The following is a 23,928-nucleotide window of genomic DNA, read 5'->3' as shown; positions in this document are numbered from 1 at the left end:
CTGAGATTAGCTTCCAGCTGCCCTGGACATACTTGGCTTGGGTGAGGGTTCAATAAGTAGATTAAAGTGTTTTGAAATGAGTAGAATTTTCAGTAGCAGTGATGGAAAAGACATTTTTCATTTTTATAAAAACAATAATATTAAACTAAATGGGTAAAGAAAAGCTAGTTTGAGGATTTAACTACTATTATGTTCCAGGAGTAAACATGTGGTCAGTGACAGCAGGTGGAAATACTACATTCACTTTTGTCAAACATTACTAACCCATCACTGATGAAGCCTATGCTTTGTTATCCTTGATGTCCCAAGAAAGTCACATTTTTTTTAGTGGAGGGAGGGGCAGAGGGAGAGGGAGAGAGAGAATCTTAAGCAGGTTCCACACCCAGCATAGAGCCTGATGAGGGACTTGATCTCACAGCCCTGAGATCATGATCTGAGCTGAAATCAAGAGTCGGGTGCTTAACCAACTGAGCCACCCAGGCACCCCCCAAGATAGTCACCTTTGATGGGGTTTACTCTCTCTCCTGGTTCATCTCTATAGACCATTTTGGAGGAAAACTGATCCCTGATCAGTGAAACATAAAATCAAAATCCTGCATATTTATTCCTGACTCAGCATAAATTAGTGCGAATGAGCACTAAGTTATATGCTCCATACTTAAAAACATAAGGTGTACCCTTTTTATAATAGGATTTTAGTTCATCATTTAACCTCTCTGAACCTTGGATTTCTAACCTTCCTTGATCACTTTATGGGTATGCTGTGCTAATTGGATAAGATAATGTGTGTAAAGTTCTTTGTAAGCTGTAACCATGTCATCAGTGTAAGAGAAATGAACACGATTTAAACAAAATAAACGTTGGTATCTGGATAGGCAAGAGCACTTGGTTGCCATATTGCTCCAAGCACGCTGAGAGCAGTTAAAGAAAATGGAAACAAAACAAAACAAAACACCAAAACAAGGTACTCTGTAAATTAATCCTTTGTGCCAGGTTTGCTTCTGTAATCCAGATATATTTCCAAGTCATGATAGCAGGCTTCTGTTTGATCTGAGTAGTCCTGATAGAGAAGCTCACTTTATAATTCACTGGATCCTAACTTGGTAGCCAGGCCTCCCAGGATTAACTCAGATTTCTTTCAAACAGGCAAGACTGTCACCGAAACTTCCCCAAAGTTTTCCTCAGCATCCTTTCCCAGGTTTTTTTCCTCCCTTGGCTGTTCACAGTTTTGAGCACACTGGTGAGCTTTTCCCCTCTCATTGCCTCCAACTTCCCTGCTCAGTCAGCAGATCCTTGACACTGTGATATCTGTCTTTCTTTCTCTCATCTCTTTTCTGAGACCACAAGATCAAAGCTTTTGGGAGAAAGAAAAATAGAAGAGCCCCTGCTTATGCATTCGGCAGCATCTCCTCCCCTCTGCAACTGGCAGCAGTCTTGTATCTTCTTTTTTTTTAACCAATCTGATGAGAATTTTCCCCCCTTATTCGGCTGCCTTTTCCCCTTCTCCAATCACCTTTTGCAGCGAACTTAGTATTCACAAAAGAGATTGTTTATATATTGTATATTTCTATGATCGTTTTTCTTAGCAGCAGATTTCAGTTCACATATTACGAGCCTCCCAGGAAGATTTATTCAGAAATACCTTTCTTAAAGGAATACAATTCCTTTAGAGACATTTATAGCTGATTTAAACATACACTTTATATAATTTCTGTATCAGTTAGGATTAGGTTTGGCTGCCTGTATCAAGAAACTAAAATTAAAACTGATTTAAAGGAGAAGTTTATTTCTCTCCCCTGTACAAGAAGTCTGGAGGCCAGCACTCAAGTCCAGAAAGGCTTCTTTGTTATTGACTTAGCTCCTTTTATCTTTCTGGTTCGTGTAAGCTGTGCAAGTGTTTGGCTTTTATCATCAAGGCCACCTCATGGTCAAAGACACCTGCTGGATCTCTCATCATTATGCTTGGATTTCAGGCAGGAAGAAGGAGGAGAAGAGGAAGGCAAATAGGCAGATGTCTCCCTGAGATAGTTTCCTTTAAGGGGTCTTGCTGGAACTCCAGCCAGCACTTCCATAAACATTTCATTGACCAGATCCCAGTCCTACAGTCACAAGTGACCTTGAGGGAAGTGGGGCAAAGTAGTCTTTTATGAAAGCATTGCCATACCAAATAAAATCAGGTTCTGTCACTGTGAAGGAAGGGAGAATGGATACTTTTTGGCAACTAGCAATCTCTGCCACCTCCCTCAACTTGGCTGTTTTAAAGCTAAACCAGCATTCTGGTCAGGTTGCCTAGCTGGTTCTGTTTTGCATTTCTCTTCCAACATCCCTTCCTTAACTCCTTCCCAGATGAAGGAAGGATAGTAATCTGACTGGTCAGAGTTTAGGTCGGGTTTACAGGTAAGCAGCTCATTGTACATTAAATTGATCGTGCATGGTTGTGATCCTTTCCTTCTTTCTGATGTGGTTTTGGAATATCGGTGAGGTGAGGTGAGGTCCGGAGCCCACGACCAAGAAGGAATTCTTGAGACATCTTTGGTGCAAAAGGTGGTTTATTAGAGCACAGGGACAGGACCCAAGGGCAGAAAGAACTGCTGCCCTGGGGTTGTGAGGGGTTATATACTGTTAATATGCTATGGGGTTGGGGGAGGTAAGGAAAAAAGGGAGGTTTCAAAAGGATTTTCCTATGTTAAAGAGGACTTACAAGATATTGGAGGCCTTGCCATTGTCAAGTTAAGGTTGTTTTTCCCTCTAGCAAGGCATTAACATGAAGATAGTTGGGAACTTCCTGGAGGAATATTATACTCTGCCTGCTTCAAGTATCTGTCAATGGGCTGCAGATTATAAGGATATTTAATTGTATCTACATTTCTTTCTGGAAGCTAGGTTATTGATAGAAACAATTTGTTCTTGTAGATTGCTAAGACATTTGTAAACTGAGGGAGAGGTCCTGCAGGATTGTGATCTCCCTAAGTTAACTATTTGCTTTTCCTTTCCCTAGCTTTAGGGCGGCCAGGAGTGCCTGAGGAATGTCACATAGATCCTATGGGGGGGGGGGAGATTGTGGGGTGTCAGCTTCTGCTTTGTCCTCAGCTTGCCTTCTGTTCCCTCATCATTGCCTTCTTATGGTTGGAGAGAGAAGCTGATCCAAGGTTCTGGCCGTTCTTCATTTCTTTGGTTTTTCTTCCCTTACACAAAGGTGGGGGAATAGATAAAATTGCCCAAAGGGAGAAGGGGAACAGAACACCAGTGTTTAAAAAGAGACTGAAGAAGGCTGTATATGAAAGTAGAAAAGAGGAAAAATAACAGCCTTCCCCAATCTGGTATATAAAATCAAGGACTTGGCGTTGGCACTCCAGCTGCTCAGGGTGTGTGCTGCCTCTATAACAACTGGCCACAAAACAAATGCTGAATGCTATTTTTGCTTTCTGCTTTTTTTCATAAATCAAAAGTGTTCTTTGGATTTCATTAGGTTAGCAAAAGCAGATTCCTATGTAGGTCTTTTGTAAAAAAGTGAAGTGTTGTAACATGGACTTTTGAAAAGTGGGGGATACTTGTATTATAAGAAATACATACTCAGTCTTCGTCCCTAGTTCCTGGCACAAAGTTCTTAAAACCCTTGTAATTTCCTGAAGGATAACATCTTTTGTTATATTTGATCTTCCTGACACTAGAGCTTCTAAGACCTTAGGAATCTCTGGAGAGATAAGAGTGTACTTTGGTATGCTAACGAGATGACGGGTGGGTGGGCTCCTAGGTAGCCTCAGGATTGGGGTGAGGGAGTGTAGGTGAGGAGGATGGAAAGGGGAGTGGAAATCGGTTGCCAGAGGTTGCCAGAAACACCAATCACGATTAGAAGCTCCAGACTTTCAGACCTACCCTGACCTCTGGCAGGAGAGACCGGCTGGTGATTGAGTTAATTATCAGTAACCAATGATGTGGTTCAATCATGTCTGTGTAGTGAAACTGCCATTAAAAACCCCTGAACTATGGGGTTCAGAGAGTTTCAGTGTTAGTGAACACAGTTGCTTGAAGGGTGGCACACCCCATCTCCATGGGGCAGTTGGTCTTGTGCTCAGGACCCTTACAGACCTTCCTCTATGTACCTCTTCATCTGGCTGTCTGTATCCTTTATAATAAACTTACAGTAAGTAAAGTGCTCTCCTGAGTTCTGTGAACTGTTTCAGAAAATTATTGAACCTGAAGAGGGGTTTGTGGGAACTCCTTTAATTTATAGCCTGTTCATCCAAAGTCCTGGTATATCTGGCATCTGAATAAAGCAGGGGCAGTCTTGTGGAACTGAGTCCTTAACCGGTGGGATCCAGCGCTATCTCCAGGTAGACAGGGTCAGAATTGAATTATATTGTGGGACATCTAGCTGGTGTCTGCAGAGTTGAAGATTTGGTTGTTGGTGTAAGAAAAAACCCATACAGACAGAATGATTCCGTGTAAAGAAACAGATCAAAGGAGCTACCAATGGGTGGAACCCTATAGAAGTAAATGGCATTCAGATTTCTGCAGTCATTCCTATCATGCCTCCGAGTCCCTTGCCTTCACCCTGGGGTAGGATGGGTCACTCTTTGGAGCAATGAGAGCATGATTCGTCCTTCCCACATTCCCGTAAAGGAAAGCCTGCTTGTTGGGGGAAGTTGAGGATGCGTCAATCTGAGAAGTATTGATTCCTTATCCTTTTCCGACTTTGTAACCTTTCCTTGTAAGTCATGAATTGTTGTCCATTGACCACATGAAGCCTGCAAATATGTTTTGTTTGGCGTGTATAACGTTCAAAATATGAAATGGCAACATTTAAAAATTGGGGGATTTCACATGAAGTTTAGAGTGCTAGCTTTTCTTGTTTTAAAAAAAAAATAGATCCGGTCACAGTGGATCAACATTCCTGAGTAGTGGCTGCCTCTCTTTGCATGAGGCATGCACTCTCCAGCGGGCCATCATCTTCACTCTTAGATTATTACCTGGACTCTGTGGTCATTTGATCACTGGGTACCTTGTTTTAATCGTTCACAATACATCCAATACCTGAAGCTGAGTCCTGGCTATCTTGAAGATTCTACAGCTGTGTCTAAGCTTTTCTGCATAATTTCTGACTCTTCCATATCCTAGACTTCATCTCTGTTTTATGGTTTTGCTCTCATTCTATGGATGTGACTTCACAGCTGCTGTCTCTGGATTTGACTCTCAAGTTGTTTCTAAAGTCCCTGGCGTCAGTAAATCCCCAGGGTCTTCCCATTCCAGGCCACTTTCAATAAGTAAAATATCCTGCTTGAATTTAGCTCCTTCGGATTCAAATATTGGTCAGCTATGTTGGTGTGTAGGTTGGGTGTGCTGTGGTTCACCACAAGCAAAATTCAGACAAGGAATTTTTTTAAGGGAAGACCCTGTAAATCTAGGACCGTATAGTTGGTGAATGTACCCAGGGGGAGTCCTGAGCCAGGCATCTTAAGTGGTTTTTGATATAGTGATGCTGGAAGATAAGCTACCTGGAAAGCTCATCTCAGATTGGGTCACACTATGTGATTTTGATAAAGGTTGGTTAAAATGGCCCAGAGGAGGCAGCAAGTAAGGCAAACAAGGAGTTGGATGACAAATTGGGCTCCTGCTGGATCCTGGAAAGAAAAAGGTTTCGTTGGATGGTAAGGTTGGAGGATAGAGTCTGTGTTCAGAAAGCCAAGCTCCCCAAAATCTCTGAGTGAAGCCACTTCGTATCATTATGGAGCAGCCAAACACAGGCCGATAGGGGGTAACAGTATCACAGATCCTTGTCTGTTTTAAAATGTCAGATATTTATTTATTTATTTAAGAGAGAGGAGGTGGGGAGGGCAGAAGGAAAGGGAGAGAGAGTCTCAAGCAGACTCTGTGCTGAGCACAGAGCCTGTAAAATGTCAGATTTTTATAGAAATTGTCATATTTATGCCGGAAACAGATTGATAGGGATCTTGGACATCATCTGGAAATATCCCCAAAACTTTTACAGTGTATTTTATAGGATAGTTATGGTATAATTTGTAAGACTGGTGCATGCAAAGTCTATAAAAGTTGAAAGCCCTTATCCAGTGATAACTTTGAAACCATTTTCATGTTCCTTCCTTCCAGTATGTTTTCTGTGCAAATGCATGTATATACATATTTATTTGTTTATTTTACAAAAAGAGTAATCACATTATATTTAGGTTTATATTTTCTGCTTATTCTCAGGATGTATGAACATTTTCCTATGTTATTAAATATTCTTTAAGATGTAAGTTTTAATTGTTTTATATTTCATCATCTGGATCTAAAGTAATATATTTGATCATGCCCTTATTGTTAGATATGGATTATATTCAATTTTTTCACTAATAAAAATAACACTGGGATAAGACTCTATCATCAATCTTTGACTCTCTGAATATTTCTTCAGATTAAATTCCCAGAAGAGGAATTAATGAACTCTTATGGGTGTTAAGACTTTTTTTTAGTTAATTTACTTTGATTTTCTAGGTAGATATATGCAAATAATTAGAAATGTTGCCATTTCCTTTTCAATAATGGCATCCTTTATTTATTTATGTTTCTTGTCTTATTGCATTGGCCAGACATGTAGAGTGATATTAAATAATTAGGGTCATATTCAGCATACTGCTTTGTTTCAATTTTTCATGGAAAAGCCTCTCGTGTTACACTGCCATATTTCATATGCTTATATTTTATTTAGGAATTTTGCATTTATATTCATAGATAAAATTGGTCTGTAATTTTCTTTTTCTGTGCTTTTTTGTCAAGTTTTGTGATAGGGTTATGCTAGCTTTGTAAAATATAATAGGTTTTTCTTCTGCAGAGACATTTTCTGTGTCGGGAGGAGATAGCAATTTCCAACAGGCAAACATGCTGGATATTTGACAGGCCAGTCGGGTGGTTTTCTTTCAAAGATGCAGGCAGAAGATACATAATTGAATTCCCACACTCAGCTCAAACTGGTTATCCTGTCAGGAGGCTGGCATGTAAAATGATGTGCAATTGCTTCAATTACAAGAATCGAAGCATTTAGACAATTCTCCCTCTTCTGTTTGAGATGCAGCCTTTGCCTCTGAGTTTGAAGCTGTCAGGAGTCCAATTTAGCCAATTCCAGACTTGAGGTGTTTGCTGTGGGCCATTGCTGGCCCTGTTGCTACAACAGTACTGATGTGTCAACTGTTATCCTTGTATAGAGACCTTGCTTACATTATACATTTTTTGCACTGGCCCCTTTGCAAGAGACTTGTCAGTACGTTGGTGGGAAAGCTGCTCAATAGTCAAAACTTACCTTTTGGAAGGATCCTCAGGCATTGACCCCAACACCCATCTTCTGGTTGCCTTCCAAATTCCTAGTCAGTCTGGCAAGACTGAGCTCTATTCATTTGCCCAGTGCAAATAATTGGTACACTAGCAGAGATGACAATGTGACCAATGTAACTTGCTAATTTTCCCAGCGCTATTAATGTTCTCCCCTAAATATCCCGGGAATCCATCTATATATTTTTTTCATCTTCATGGCCACCTCCAGGCCGCTGTCATCTCTCACCTGGATTGTTGCAAATAACACTAACTGGTCTTAATGTTTCTAGTCTTTTCTTTCTTTCTTTCTTTCTTTCTTTCTTTCTTTCTTTCTTTCTTTTTTTTTTTAAAGGTTTATTTATTTATTAGAGAGAGACAGCAGGGGGAGTGGGAGAGGAAGAAGCAGGCTCCCAGTGGAGAAGCCTGACGTGGGGCTCGATCCCGGAACGCCAAGATCACGCCCTGGGCCAAAGGCAGACGCTTAACGACTGCGCCACCCAGGTGCCCCTCTAGTCTTTTCTTTACCTCAGTGTGTCCGTCCTCTGGCCAACCATGATGATATTTCTAAAATATCAATATACCAATCAGTAACCTGATTTGGTTGCCTCTTTCTTAAAATTTCTGAATGATTTCTCAAGGGATTTCAATAAAGTTAGAACTTGGCATTATACAACAATATGCAATATTCTCCCCTACTTCCCTTTCTAGTCTGACTTTCTGCATTCCCTGCTTCTGTACTCTGGCTTTCCAGTGATTCTTTCCACTTCTGTGCACCACACCTCTCCTTTGCATATGATTTCCTTTGCTTGAACAACTACCTGGTTAACATCAGCTTATCATTGACCTTTCAGCTCAGGCATCATTTTCCATGGATGTTTTCCTGACCACTCTAGTTTGAGTTTGGTGACTTATTTTTTCCTTTATAGCACCAGTATTGAGACATATATAATATTTCATTACACTTGGTTGCTTCCCAAAGGCCATGTCTACTGTTTCTCTCACACTTAGTACTATCTCTCAGCATATAGGAGGTGCTTAATAAATATCTGTCAAATCAATAAATGGCATTCATGCCTCTTGGGGAGGCCTCTTCAATTACCAATATGAAACTCAATTTCCTGACTAGGAAGGTGACCCCTAAGTGAGAAGAAAGTTGAACCCAACTTTTACTCTCAAGCATAAGGGATAACTTGATAGATGCCGAATAAATAAGTTAATGAAGAGGTTGTGTGTATCATATTCAATGTCTGGCACAGTGCAATAGAAATGATTCTTTATTTGGAATCAAAAGACTGGGTTGTATCCTCAGATCCTTTACTTACCACTTAGGTAATTTGAGCAAGTATGATTATTCTCTATCATCTCAACATCATCATCCGAAACAGGGTCCATAACCCCTGCTTATATCATAGGTTTACTGAAATAATGTATTTAAACACAGTGTATAAGTGACATAACCAAGACGGTGACACAGGTTGTTCCCAACTTCAGTTCTCCCCCACAAGAAGACCAACTAGCAATTACGTATATTACCACTGTGAAAAACCTAAAATCTGGGGGTGAGGCTTAAATACTTCCCTAGACCACAGAGACAGAGAAGGTTAAGAGTAGTGGCTATATTCTGACCAAATCACCCCTCCCCCATGCCTGCACAGCACCACACCTAAAGGGCCCTTCTGAGTCTGTGGTTTTTCCAGTGGGAAAAACAGAGCCCAAGGTGGACATGCAGCTTCCCTGGCATTGTGGAACACTTCCCAGGAAGCCCACTTGGGTCTCACCTAATGGGGATCACTGGGGGAATCTGTAAGGCTTGGCTACTCTGATCAGATAGAGATAGAGAAGGGGGATAGGGCTTATAGCAACCAGTGCTCAGATCTTGGCAGAATATATTTCTGCTTGCAGTGGAACCCAAGTAGAGATCCTAGCCAGTGGTTTTGCTCATATGCAAAGTCTGGCCAGGGAACTCAGTTAGTAGTTGCACCTGACTTGAGTCCCCAGCCAATGAGCAATACTGGCTATGGGGCCCATTGTAGGGCCCCACCCAGACAGGAAAGCAAATTTGCAGCCTCCACCAATTGCTGAGTATAGCCTCCAGTGCTGCCATCCGGTAGGCAGCCCATCCTACAGCCACATCTGGGCAGAAATCCAAATCAGAAGCCCTGCCCAACTTTAAGTACAGTCTTTGGCCCTGCCTAGCCAGGAAACCTCAACAGTGACTGTGGACAGCCTTGGAATCCAGCCTACAGTCCTGTCCTGCAATGGAGCCCAGCCTATAACCCTGCCTGATTGCAGGGCATAGCCTGAAATCCCATCTGATAGCAAAGCTCAGCCTTCAGCCCTGCCTGAACACAGAGTCCAGCCAGCGGCACCATCTGGTTGGGGAACACAGCCTGAGACCCCACCCTACAAGGAATCATTGCAGACCCCGGCCTATAGCTCTGAAACTTTATATATCAAGGAACTAGAAAAACAACACACTAAGCCCAAGGTTAGTAGAAGGGAAGAACTAATAAAGATTGGAGCAGAAATAAATGAACTAGAGAATAGGAAAACAATTGAGAAGATGAAGAAAACTAAGAGTTGGTTCTTTGAAAAGATAGGCAAAATTGACAAATCCTTATCTAGACTAACCAAGAAAAAGAGAGAGAGGAGCCAATAAATAAAATTATAAATTAAAGTGAAGACATTCCAACTGATGCCACAGAAATACAAAGAATCATTAGAGACTACTATGAATAATTATAAGCCAACAAACCAGACACTCTAAAAGAAATAGATAAACTCCTAGAAATGTACAACATACCAAGACTGGATCAGAAAGAAATAAAAAATCTGAACAGACCAATATTGTGTAAGGAGATTGAATCAGTAATCAAAACCCTCCCAATAAAGAAAACCCAGGTAACCTGGGTAAAACTTGGTAATTTCTACCAAACATTTAAAGAAGAATTAATAAATTTTTTCTCAAACTCTTTCAAAAAATTGGAGAGGAGGGAACACTCCTAAACTCATTTTAGGAGACTAGCATTACCCTTGTACCAAAGCCAGATAAGAACACTTCAAATAAAAACAAACAGAAACAAATAAAAACCGTATAGGCCAGTATCCCTGATGAATATAGATGCAAAAAATTTCAACAATATACTATCAAACTAGGGGCGCCTGGGTGGCACAGCGGTTAAGCGTCTGCCTTCGGCTCAGGGCGTGATCCCGGCGTTACGGGATCGAGCCCCACATCAGGCTCCTCTGCTATGAGTCTGCTTCTTCCTCTCCCACTCCCCCTGCGTGTGTTCCCTCTCTCCCTAGCTGTCTCTATCTCTGTCAAATAAATAAATAAAATCTTTAAAAAAAAATATACTATCAAACTAAATTCAGTAGCACATTAAAAAGGTCATACACCATGATCAAGTGGGATTCATCCCTGGGATGAGAGGACGGTTCAACATACACAAATTGATAAATGTGATATATCATAATTGAATGCAGGATAAACATCATATCATCTCAATAGATGCAGGAAAAGCATTTGACAAAATTTAATAACCATTTATAGTTTTAAAAAATCACCTAACTGGGTAGAGAAAGAACATACCTCGTTCTAATAAGACACTATATGACAAGCCCACGGCTAACATCATACTCAATGGTGAAAGGTTGAAAGCTTTTCCTCTAAGGTCAGGAACATGCTGAAGATGCCCATTCTTATCACTCCCATTCAACACAGTACTGTAAGTCCTACCCAGAGTAATTAGGCAAGAAAAAGAAGTAAAAGGCATCCAAATCAGAAAGGAAGCAGTAAAATGGTCTGTTTGCAGATGACATGATGATATACGTAGAAAATACTAAAGACTCCATCAAAAAACTCTTGCAACTAATAAACAAATTCAGTAAAGTTGCAGGATACAAAACCAATAAATAAAAATCAGTTTTGTTTCTATACACTAATAACACATTATTTCAGAAAGAAATAAACAATTCCACTTCAATAGCATCAAAAACAATAAAATACTTAGGAATAAATTTAACCAAGGAAGTGAAAAATCTCTACACTGAAGACTATAAGACATTGATGAAAGAAATTGAAGAAGACACAAATAAATGGAAAGCTATCTTTTATTCACGGATTGGAAGAATTAATGTTGTCAAAGTATCCATACTACCCAAGGTCATCTATAGATTAGATGCAAATCCCTATCAAGATTCTAATGATATATTTTATAGAAATAGAAAAAAAATCCTAAATTTAGTATGGAACCACAAAAGACCTTGAATAGCCAGAGCAATCCTGAAAAAGAAGAACAAAGCTGGAGGCATCACACTTCCTGATTTAAAATTGTATTAATGCTGCAACATGGACGGCACTGGAGGAGATAATGCTAAGTGAAATAAGTCAAGTAGAAAGACAATTATCATATGGTTTCTTTCATCTACGGAACATAGTAACTAGGAAGATCAGTAGGAGAAGAAGGGGATAAAGAAAGGGGGGGTAATCAGAAGGGGGAATGAAGCATGAGAGACTATGGACTCTGAGAAACAAACTGAGAGCTTCAGAGGGGAGGGGGGTGGGGGAATGGGATAGGCTGGTGATGGGTAGTAAGGAGGGCACGTATTGCATGGTGCACTGGGTGTTATACGCAACTAATGAATCATCGAACTTTATATCAGAAACCAGGGATGTACTGTATGGTGACTAACATAATATAATTTAAAAAAAAGATTAAAAAAATTAAAAAAAACTGTATTAAAAGCTGTAGTAATCAAAACAGTATGGTATTAGCATGAAAACAGGCACATAGGCCAATGGAACAGAATTGAAAGCCTAGAAATAAACCCATGAATATACATGGTCAAGTAATATTTGACAAGTCATTATGCTAAGTGAAATAAATCAAAGAAAGAAAGATAAGACTGCTTGATCTCACTTATATGTGGATTCTAAAAACCCAAATTCATAGAAACAGAACGGAGTGGTGATTGCCAGGCGCAGGGGTACGTGGGGGAAATGGAAAGTGGTATGGCAACCAAGGGCAGGGACATCCTAAAATGTGCCACTTCGGCAAATTATTTATTTTGAATTGGTTCCTAGCACAGGGCTCCTAAAACCCTCATAAATTCCCAAGTGATAAGAGCACTAGGAATGTCTTTTTTTTTTTTTAATTTTATTTATTTATTCAACAGAGACAGAGACAGCCAGCGAGAGAGGGAACACAAGCGGGGGGAGTGGGAGAGGAAGAAGCAGGCTCATAGCAGAGGAGCCTGATGTGGGACCTGATCCCACAATGCCGGGATCAAGCCCTGAGCCGAAGGCAGACGCTTAACCGCTGTGCCACCCAGGCGCCCCACGAGGAATGTCTTTTGTTTTAATGAAGTGACTCTGGGTGGGCTCCTGAATGGCCCTTGGATGATGCTGGTCACCAGAAAGACCAAACAATGATTAGAAGCTTGGAATTTTCAGCCCCAACCCTCATCCTCCAGAGAGGAGAGAGAGTCTAGAAATTAGCTAATAATTGATTATGCCTCCATGAGGAAGCCTTCATAAAATCCCAATAATATGGGGTTTGGGGAGCTTCCAGGTTGGGACCACATCCACACCAGGAGGGTGATGCACCCAACTCCACAGGAACAGAAGCTCTTGCTCTTGGGACCCTCCCAGACCCTGTCCTATGCATCTTTTCCATTTGGATATTCATTTATATCATTTATCATATCGTTTTATAATAAACCAGTAAACGTAAGTAAAATGTTTCTTTGAGTTCCGTGAGCCACTCTAGCAAATTAATTGAACCCAAGGAGGGGGTTGTAGGAATCTCTGACTTGCAGCCAGTTGATGAGAAGTACAGGTACTAATTTGGACTTGTGACCGGAGTCTAAAGTCCAAGGAAGGGGTTGTTGGATCCCTGATCTATAGTTAGTCAGTCAGAAGCACAGGGGACAATCTGAGCTTGTGACTGGTGTCTGAAGTGGGGATGGGGGGAAGTCTTGTGAAACTGAGCCGTTACTTGTGAGATCAGAGGCTATCCCCAGGGAGATCACATCAGAATTAAGTTAGAGAACACCCAGCTGGTGTTGGAGCTTGCTTGTCATTGTGAGGGGAAACCTTCAGACATTTGCTGACCAGAAGTGTCAGAAGTGAAGTCTGCTGTGTTAGTAGTAAAGGAGACACTCAAGGAAGGAAGCTGTAGTAAGGAAGTACTAACTGGTTTTTTGCCTACCGAGAAAGGGAAAAAAGGCCGAATTTTTCCCTTAGAATCATGTTACAAAAATGAGGTATTAATACATTGAAATGACATGGTATAACAATCCCAGATGTCAATTTTTGAGTGCTTGCTATGTTTGGGAACTTTGCATGCATCATTTTACTTTATCTTCCTGATCATCCTCATTAAAATATGGCTTCCTTTTAAAGAAGAGGTAATCGAGCCACAGAGAGGTTGAGTAACTTGTCCAAGATCACACAGCTGGCAAACACCTGAGCCAAGCTTCAAATTCATACTGTAATAGTGGAGAAGATGGCAGGAATTGGTCCCAGAAGACTTGGGTCCAAGGCTTGATTCCTTTATTTACTTGTCCTGCGATGTGGAGGCACATCTCATAAACCCCTGAGCCTCAATTTCCCAGCTGTCAAAAGGGGATGAAGTATTTATCTCACAGAGTTGTTCTGAGGATTATAAATAGTTTTGCAATTTAATAGACTGTGCACATTAGCTGTCTTCATTTTTCTTTTTTTTAAAGATTTTATTTATTTATTTGACAGAGATAGAGACAGCCAGCGAGAGAGGGAACACAAGCAGGGGGAGTGGGAGAGGAAGAAGCAGGCTCACAGCAGAAGAGCCTGATGTGGGGCTCGATCCCACAACGCTGGGATCACGCCCTGAGCCGAAGGCAGACGCTTAACCGCTGTGCCACCCAGGCGCCCCTGTCTTCATTTTTCTAAAGCCCAATGGAAGGAACGGTCATCTCAATACTAATAACTTTGGCTTTCTCCTTGTTTTTTACGCTCTTCTCTGTTTGGGGGAGACTGGAAACTCTATATCATGGCATAAGAATGTGAAGCTGGACTACGATAGACCCAGGTTCAAGTACTGGTTTACTGGCTTTGGGAGATTACTCAACCTCTGTGAGCCTCAGTTTCCTTAGCCCTAAACAGGGCCAAAATGAGTCCTGTGTCCTAGGATCATTTGTGAGGGAATAGATGGGTTCCTGGTACATCAGAGAGGCTTAACAAAGGACCCCAAAAGCACTACCTATGTAAGGAATAACAATAGCACCTTACATATTATATACTTTATAGCACATCTTAATATGAACCAAACCAATTTTATTCTCAAATTAGCTCTTGACATTGATATTATTAACTTCCTGTTTTATGAATGAGGAAATCTTTGCTCAGAGAATTTTAGTAATTTTCCAGAGTTACCCCATTAGGGCTCATTTACACCCAGGAACTCTTACTTTGAGAGCAGGGCTTCATCTACATTAGCACAGTTCTGGAGAATCAAGGAGAACTTAAAGACTCCCAGGGAAGATGGTAGGAATAAGTGAGGTTCACCTACAGTCACCAAGAAACAGCTAAGAGGTCACAGATTCCCACAAAGTTCAGTGCAGAGAGCAAGCTGGGGAATATTAGTTTCTTGAGAATGCTAAGAAAGGTATTGAGCCAATGAAGCTGAGAGGACAATAGCCTTATTAAATGACCTTTTCTCTCCTCTCACGCTTGCGTGCTGTCACCCAGACACAGTTGAATGGCTCTTGGATGTCTGCATGGAAGTTTGCAGATACATACCTGGCCATCAGCCCTGCTCCATAAACCCCCATAATTGGGCAAGGTCAGACTAGAAGGGGAGGAATCTCAAGGATTGCAAAGTGACCATTTGTATGTTATTCAAAGTCACTAAGTCCAGCTTCACGCATAGATTTTCTAAGGCATTCTAAGATGATCTTCACTCCCCAACAGTTAGGTGCTGGATCTCCTCAGTGTTACAGGATCTTTAAATATTGTTGGATATCAACAATCAGCAAAGTTGAGGGGCTTTTTATAAATGACAGCTCAGAAAGATTACATTATGTTCTCAGGTTCTCACCTCCTAAGGGGCAGCACTGACATTTCACTCCTGCCTGCGAATTCATTCTTTTCATAGATGGAGGGACAGAGTTTTATGTTCAATTCCATTTGCGATGGCACCAAAAGGTGGCAGCTCCTGGAGGTTGTCAGGCACTGGCTGTAGAGCCCGGTTCGAATTGTGACTCTCTACTTGCTGGCCTGGACTCCCTGCAAAACTTCATCAGAGAAATAGTGGTACCAATTTCATAAGGTTCTTTTAAATGTTAAACGAGACATGTATCTCATCTGTTCTTAATCACTTAGAATCCCATTACCTAAGCCACCAAGTTGGCAGTCAGGATTCAGACCAGGGAACCCGAGCCGCGTGGCTTCACAGTGCTTGAATCCTCATGAGCATGAAGTACAAGCAGCGTTGGGAAGATTTACACAGAGATGGGCTGGAGATGGGTTAAAATGCCCATGGCTTTGTAGTACATCAATGGCTCATTTATTGAGCTTTTGCTAAATGCCAATCACTTTCCTAAATACTTTATATGCGATAACTTTTTTTCACCTTCATAATAATCCCATGAGGTGGGCGCCATTGTTAGCTCTGCTTCAGAGGTGAGGAACCCGAGCATGGGGATGCTGTGACTTGCCCAGTTTTGTGCAGCTAGTAAGTGGAGCCAAGCAGTGTGGTTTAGGAATCTACTAACTTACCATCTACTAACCATCATACTAAATCACACCTGTAATACTCACTAGAGCAGAATTTCTTAACTTCAGCACCATTGACATCTTGGGGCAGGTAATTCTTCATTGTGGGGGCTGTCCTGTGTATTGTAGGATGTTCAGCAACATCCCTGGCCTGCACCCAGTAGACACCGATAGCACTACACCCCCCCGCCAGTTACAATAACCAAATGTCTCCAAACATTATGGGGTGGGGGTGTGCAAAATTGATTAGAAGCTTGGCTCCGCCATTTGCCAACTGTGTGACCTTGAATAAGTTACTTAACCTCTCTGAAGCTCGGTTACCTCCTATGTAAAAGAAAGACCTATTTTTCTTCGAAGATGATTGGGAGGATAAAATAAAAAGATGCATATAAAGTTCCTGAACATAGTGAGTACTCAACAAATGGTAGCTGAGATGTACCATGCTGCTTGGATGTATGACACTTCGTGTCACGATCACTACTTTACACATTGTGCTCACATACGTTATTTTGGTACACCTATAAGACAAGCAGGGTTTATGATGCCCTTTTTTTGGACTGTGACATCGAGAACCACTGATTAGGGAGATGAGACTCACTAACTCCTCCTTTCTTGGGAAGGGATGAGGAGTATTGAGAGGGGAGGAAATGAGTCTTCTAAAAGTGTTTCCTTCTGTAAAGTGGAATGGAAATCTGAGCAGTATTTCTCACCATCCACCACTCCAACAATAGCAATGATAGATAACCTCTTTTAAAAGATTTTATTTATTTATTTATTTATTTATTTATTTATTTATTTATTTGAGAGAGAGAGAGAACAGGGAGAGGGGCAGAGGGAATCTCAAGCAGACTCTGGATGAGTAAGGAGCCTGACATGGCACTAGATCCCACGACCCTGAGATCATGACCTGGGCTGAAATCATGAGTTGGATGCTTAACCAACCGAGCCGCCCAGGCACCCCAATGATAGATAACATTTATTGAGCCTTCACTATGTACCAGAAACAATGCTTAATTTTTTGTCATGCGTTGTATTATTTATTCCTTACAAAAACCTGTAATTATCCTGGCAGTGGATTAATTTCAGGAATGACCCAAATGTGTTCATGTGTCCTGATCTTTGTATATTTGCCCTACATTCCTGCTGTTTGGTGGTGCCCTTCTCACATGGACTCCAGGCTTGGTCATAGGACTGTTTTCACAAATGGGACACCAACAGGCTGGCTGCAAGCAGAGACTTGAAAAGTACTCATACACCAGGACTTGTCTTTTTGCTCCTCTTGGAAAGCTGAGCTGTTATGTGAACCAGCCTAGGCCAGCCTGCCGGATGATGAGACATTCATAGCTCAGTTGCCCCTGGCTGTCCTACGTGACAGCCTGCCAATCCCAAACAGCTGGCAGCTGACCCCAGATGAATGAATGAGCTCCTCCAAAACCAGAAGAATTGCCCAGATGAGCTTAATCCCAGCTGCCATGAATTAAGAAACGGTGGTTGCTTTAAGCCATCCTGTTTTGGACTATTTTATCAGGGATACAGAAAAGGCTAACTTGAAACAATTCCCTTTTACAAATGAGGACACATGGGTTCAAAGGTTGAATATGTTTCCGTGGCACACAGCCTGCAAGTGATAACACTGGGAAATGATTCACATTTCTCCAGCACAAATTGAGGAGACATAGTTGGTGCCAGGAAGGACAGGAATTAAGCCAGACGAGGAGGTCATATTAGCTGGGGCAAGGTTCAGCTGAAGTTGAGGAAAGCCCTGGTGAGGGGGCGCTCAGTTTCATGCTGTTCATCTTCTACTCTTCTCCCTTAGTTATTGGGAAGATCCTTTGAATGAGAGAGGCTTGTGGGGTTGTCTTCACAGGTAAGTGAGAGGCACATCTGAGGTCATTATTCCTCAGGAGGAAGGAGTCTGCAGATCTGATGTAGGAAGAAAGAAAGGCACAGGGACCGGGTCTGGACCCAAGAATTCATCAAGCAATCTCCATATGATTCCCTGTTAGACCTTACGGCCAAAATTTTGCCTCCTGCCACCCTGTGTTAAATTTCATATTCCCTAGAATGTCAGGGCTCCTGAAGTTCTCACATCCCAAACAACAGAATGTTCTCCAACTTCCATTTTGGGGTTACTTTAGGAGATGGTAAGTCTGCTCCCAGTCCTGTTATTTGCCCTGTGCCCTCCCACCTTCAAAGAAGAGTGGACATATTCTTCTTCACTAGTATCCCTACATTTGATGAGCTGGCTGGTGCTGGTGTGCATGGTCACCCTAAGATGTTAATGGGTGAGGGGGCATTGTCTCTTCTCTCTCTTCTTTGCTGAAGAAGGGCCCATCCATCCATTTTGCGCTCTCTTTTCTTTATTCTACCTTCCCATCTGGATCTGTCCATAGTAAACACTCAGCAAATGTTCAGTGCCCTCATTTTATTTCTGTGTTTGTATATATTTGATTGAAAGATCCAAGATTTAGGTTAGAATTTACCAGTGAGGTGGAGGCATCTTAGGAGGCATCTCATTTTGGTATCCTGCTCCCAGAAAGGAGGCTCCTTTCCTTTACTTAGTGCTGACATCAATTTTAACGCAATATATTACATTGCAACGTAATTCTTTATGTGTCTGTGTCTCTCTCATACTATTCAGTTTCCTGAGTCTTTAAAATGATATCTTTTTGATTTTGAGTCCATATTATCTAACCCAGGATCTAGACAGTGTAATATAGATAAGAAATATTTCTTGAATGAAGAAGTCTGCATTCCAGTCCAGGTGCCCTCTGTCCTACTGGCGTGACGTCGAGAAGGTAATCTTTCTGAGACTTAATTTTCTCAACTAGAAACTGAAGATAATCATACCTGTCTGACAGGGTTCTTGCAAGAATAAAAGGAAACAAAATATATAGAAGTCCCTGAGACTTTTGTAAACATTGGAAGAACATTATTTTCCTTCTTTGCATGTTAACCCATGTGTGAATGGGGGTTGGTGCTATGTTGCATGGAAGTTACCAGATCATTGAGCTGGTTCTTCTGCAAATTTACCCCAGATCTGCCTCATTTATATGCATCCATTCCTTCCAATAAGTGACCCGAGGGCCTGGTTTTCAACATTTTTTGTTCTTTCGAGCACCAGCCTTCCCCAGGTGGTGTCTCTGCGATTAATGGCTACAGGATCACTAGGGCTGGGGCAGACTGGTTTTTCTTGGATTCTTTTTTGAGTTTGTAATCTTAGCTGTCATCCCTTGGCTCTGAAGATTATTAAGCATTCCACAAGGAAGGCATTCTCTTTAAAATAGTTCTGAAACAGCCATGATTGAGGAAAGCCACTTCCCCTGCATTGTACCCCTGCCCCCTTGCCCGTTATCTAGCCAAGAATCACCCATGACCTTGACAAAGAGGAGGCAGCTTGTCCAGTTCCAAGCTCAATTATCAGGAGATGACCTCTGTGAGTTGGTTAAATAGGATTTCTCTTTCCTAGATCTTTTTTGTTTCTTTCTTTTTCATTACTTTTTTTTTTTTTAAGCTCAGCAGGAAAAGATTGTGCTGGATACAGCAAGGACAAATATGTACCATGTAGAGACGAGCTTTCAGTTTTGTTGGGGAGAGAGATTGCGTATCAACCTGTAGAGGTGCACATTCCACCTCTTCACAGAGAACTTCAAAAAATTGCACTCCAGAGATTTGCTCAAAGGCTGCACGGCCTGTTGGTTAGCGTATAATGTAACATGTGTTTTTATCCTTATAAATATTTTAACTCTTCTTTCACTCTGGATCTCTTGTTTCAAAGTAAAAGTTCTTTTACCTTGTTACTAGAATTGTACCTTCTCCCCAGCACTCAAGCGATTTTCCTCCTTCTGCCCAAGGCTTGTGTTAAGGTGAATAAAACCAGTCTTCCTCTCTCTGCCTTCCGAGCCCCTTTCCATTGGGCAGCTCACTGTTTGTGCTTTTAGGGAATTCTTCATTTTTAGTTTGTGTTTTTATACCCACCCCCCGCCCACCCCCAATGCTCAGGTCTCAAGCCCCCCCTTTTTTTTCCCTTCCTGTTGTGTTTGTATTTTCTTAGAAATGTTAATTCAACAGACACTGATGCTCTCTCTCTCTGTCAACCTGTGTGCTAAGAGATGGTGAATATGTAGGAGGCTTTTTCCAGGAAGAACTCATAATGTGCAGATATGATGTCCTAAAGATTATCTACCTACCTACCTACCTATTTATCTATCGATCATCTGTTTATCTATCATCTATCATCTTTGTATCCATCTATCATCTAGCTAGCTAGCAATTATATATGTATCTAATCTACAGATACCTATGTAGATCTCTCCCTATATATATCTGTCTAGATCTATCTACCTAGATAGGTAAATAGAAATGCAGATGAAGATAGAGATTTACAGATAGATAGATAGATATAGATCTACCGTGCAAGGAAGCGTAGAGAAAAATCTAATGGAAACTTACTCAAAACTTTGAGTGAGGGGATCCTGGAAAACTTTTCTCTTCTTTTCTTTTCTTTCCTTTTTTTTGGGGAAAACTTTTCTTTAGAGCTTCGAATTGATGTATGACTAGTTGATAAGTGTTATTCAGATGTATTTGCAGAGGAAAGACACTCTAAGCAGAAGAAATAACATGTAAATAGTTGTAGACACTTGTAGGAATGTAGCCTGTGATGTTGGAGCAGGATGAGAATGTGATGTGGCTGAAGCTGGGATCTGCCAGAGCAGATCATGGTAAATGGAGCTGGGCAGATAACTGGGGCATACGTGGGGTCTTTCCACATTGGGCTGAAGAACAGAGCTTGGATTTCACCCTGTGGATTGTGAGGGGCTGCTGCGGGTTTTTAAATGTGGATGTAGCACCTGGGTGGCACAGTCAGTTGAGTATCTGACTCTTGGTTTTGGTTCAGGTCTTGATCTTGGGGTCATGGGATCGAGCCCATGTTGGGCTCCGTGCTCAGTGCAGAGTCTGCTTGGGATTCATTCTCTCTCTCTCTCTCTCTCTCTCTCTCTCTCTCTCTCTCTCTCTGGAATAGATAAATAAAACTTTAAAAAATAAACAGTTGAGTAACTTGTTCAAATTAGGAAATTATTGTGACAGTGAAGAATGGACAAATTCAGTAAGAAATTGGGGCAAGATATTCCTCATCCTTTCCATTTGCCAAATCCTGACCAAAATTTCCAACAAGTGCTTGAGAATAGGCCAATGCAAAATCAATCAACCCATGTCCCAGAATCTCCCAGGTCAAATGCAGAACTACATGTCTCAGGAAAGGCCAGCAACACATGTACAGCCACTCAGGACTGAAAGAAGCACACAGGTTGACTCCCAGAACTATAGGCCTTTACTCTGCTGATGTTCTGATATGGGAGCACTTGGCATTGTGATCCTGCTGTTATTTACATGTCACTTACTCTGATTTTCGATGACCATTACATCATAATGATTTTTAACTGAAGAAAAGCCTTTTAATTCTTTTCCCAAAAATATCATTTGAAGTCCAGGAAATGTTGCTCAGGATTGTAGCCTATCAGCTGGTATTTAGGTTGTTCACAGTGAGGGCCTCAGTTCTCCCAGGAAGACAGGGTTGTCCCTTCCTCTGTATGCCCATAGTGTTTTCCAAGTATGTAAGTTGCAGAATTTACCATAATGCACCATGATTATATCCTTGAGAAGCAACATAGCGTAGTGATGAAGAACGCATGTCTAGAACCAGAAAACCTGGCCAGGATTCCTGGCAGCCACTTACTGGCTGTGTGAACTTTAGTAAGTGACCTACCCTTTGTCTGCCTCAGCTTCCTTAGCTGAAAAATGAAAATGCTGTTACCTAACTTATAGAGTTTGTCATGAGGGAAAGAGGAGGTAATATGGGTGAAGTACTTAGAACAGAAATACTTAGTAAGCACTTATAAAAGTGGTCATTATTTCTTGAATTATCAGACTCTTCTAGTGTTTCCTGTCACCGCTGTGTCATGTTATACATGAAAAATAATGTGATTTACGTGGAACGCTGAAAGCCATGGACAAGGCTGCTGTGTGGTTTGGGACCACACTGAGGGGCTGATCCTGCCTCAAGGCTGTCCTGGCTTCCCTGGTGGCTGATGGAATTAAACTTGCTGCATGCCCGTAACCCTTTTGTGGGAAATTCTGACCTGGCCGACTTGTGTTTATTGAAGATGGAGATGATGATGATGATGATGGTGATCCTGTATCCTCCAGGTCCTGCACAATTTTTGTCACAGTGCAGGTTCTTAGTAAGTGTTTCAACAAATGGATTTAATGAGTGGAAGGCAAGAAGACCCTATCTCTCTCTGCTCACCTGCGGTCATGTGTTCTTCTGGTAGAAAAACGGAGTTCACTAGCTATATCTATCTTTGTTCTTTTCTGTCTGAGGAATGCATTTTGACATTCTAAAATTACTCTAAATTCTGCGAAATCACTTTGGGAGACGGGACAAGAAAGGCCTCTTGAAAGATAAGTTGTCCCAGAGTACTCGGGGAGGTTAGAGGTTGGCAGAGTTTTATATTCTAACCACCAGGAAATGCTTGGTCAATCACAGGCTCAGAATAAGTCCTGCTGGGCAAAAATGCTTATTCCTTACTAAGTGACCTAGTGGTGGTACGTACTTAAAAATGGAGAGAGGGGAGCCATTCTGTTCAGTTGTGGCAAGAAGCCAAAAGTAGGTCAAGAAGTTCTTGGAGGGGCGCCTGGGTGGCACAGCGGTTGAGCGTCTGCCTTCAGCTCAGGGCGTGATCCCGGCGTTCTGGGATCGAGTCCCACATCAGGCTTCTCTGCTATGAGCCTGCTTCTTCCTCTCCCACTCCCCCTGCTTGTGTTCCCTCTCTCGCTGGCTGTCTCTATCTCTGTCAAATAAATAAAAATAAAATCTTTAAAAAAAAAAAAAAAAGAAGTTCTTGGAATGAAAATCTTCACATGAACCATATGCCTAGAAGTAAGAATGGGTCCCAGATTCTAGTCTAGATAAGAGACAAAATCTTTTTTTTTTTTTAAAGATTTTATTTATTTATTCGACAGAGATAGAGACAGCCAGTGAGAGAGGGAACACAAGCAGGGGGAGTGGGAGAGGAAGAAGCAGGCTCATAGCAGAAGAGCCTGATGTGGGGCTCAATCCCATAACGCCGGGATCACGCCCTGAGCCGAAGGCAGACGCTTAACCACTGTGCCACCCAGGCGCCCCAAGAAACAAAATCTTACTAACTAGTCGACTCCTACTTTCTAAAGTGTTCATTGTGAGACCACAATTCAAGATACCTCAAATAACTGAAATGGCCAAATAAATGTTTAACAAATAGGAGAAAAATCTGTCAGTGATAGAAATCTAGGAAAAGTGCTAAATGCCTAAATAAGAACTTTCTACGAGATGGAGCAATAGTTCCCCAAATTTATACAGTACCCAAATAGCAAACTTAAAACAATTTACTTTTTTTCAGTATTCAAAAGATTTTGTTTATTCTAATCCTATCAAAATTTGCAAGAACGGTACAAAAATGCCTGTATACTTTTTATTCAGATTCACCTCTATCTGTGAAACATAAAGATCACTTATTTTGAACTGTAAGTGATTAATTTTTGTGTGTAAGGGTTTGCTTATCTTTTGCACAGAACTCTTTGCCTTCGGATTTGGCCGTTGGTGGTAAAGAACTGAAACGCAGTCTTTAGGGCCTCCCTTTATCCATGGAATTGAAGAAGCCGGCTGGGTGAGGAGGCTACTGAGGGAGCCAGAAACCTTGGCACAGACTTTTTCTTTGCCAGTAGAGATGGCCAGTTCGAAAGAGGGATCAACTGATCAGTCTAAATTTCCAGGGAGTGTAGGTTACATGCACGTCATGAGTCATTGGCCAGACATACCTGCT

The sequence above is a fragment of the Ailuropoda melanoleuca genome, chromosome 10, assembly GCF_002007445.2.
Source record: "Ailuropoda melanoleuca isolate Jingjing chromosome 10, ASM200744v2, whole genome shotgun sequence".
Taxonomy (NCBI): Eukaryota; Metazoa; Chordata; class Mammalia; order Carnivora; family Ursidae; genus Ailuropoda; species Ailuropoda melanoleuca.
Note: the sequence above shows the minus strand (reverse complement) of the source record.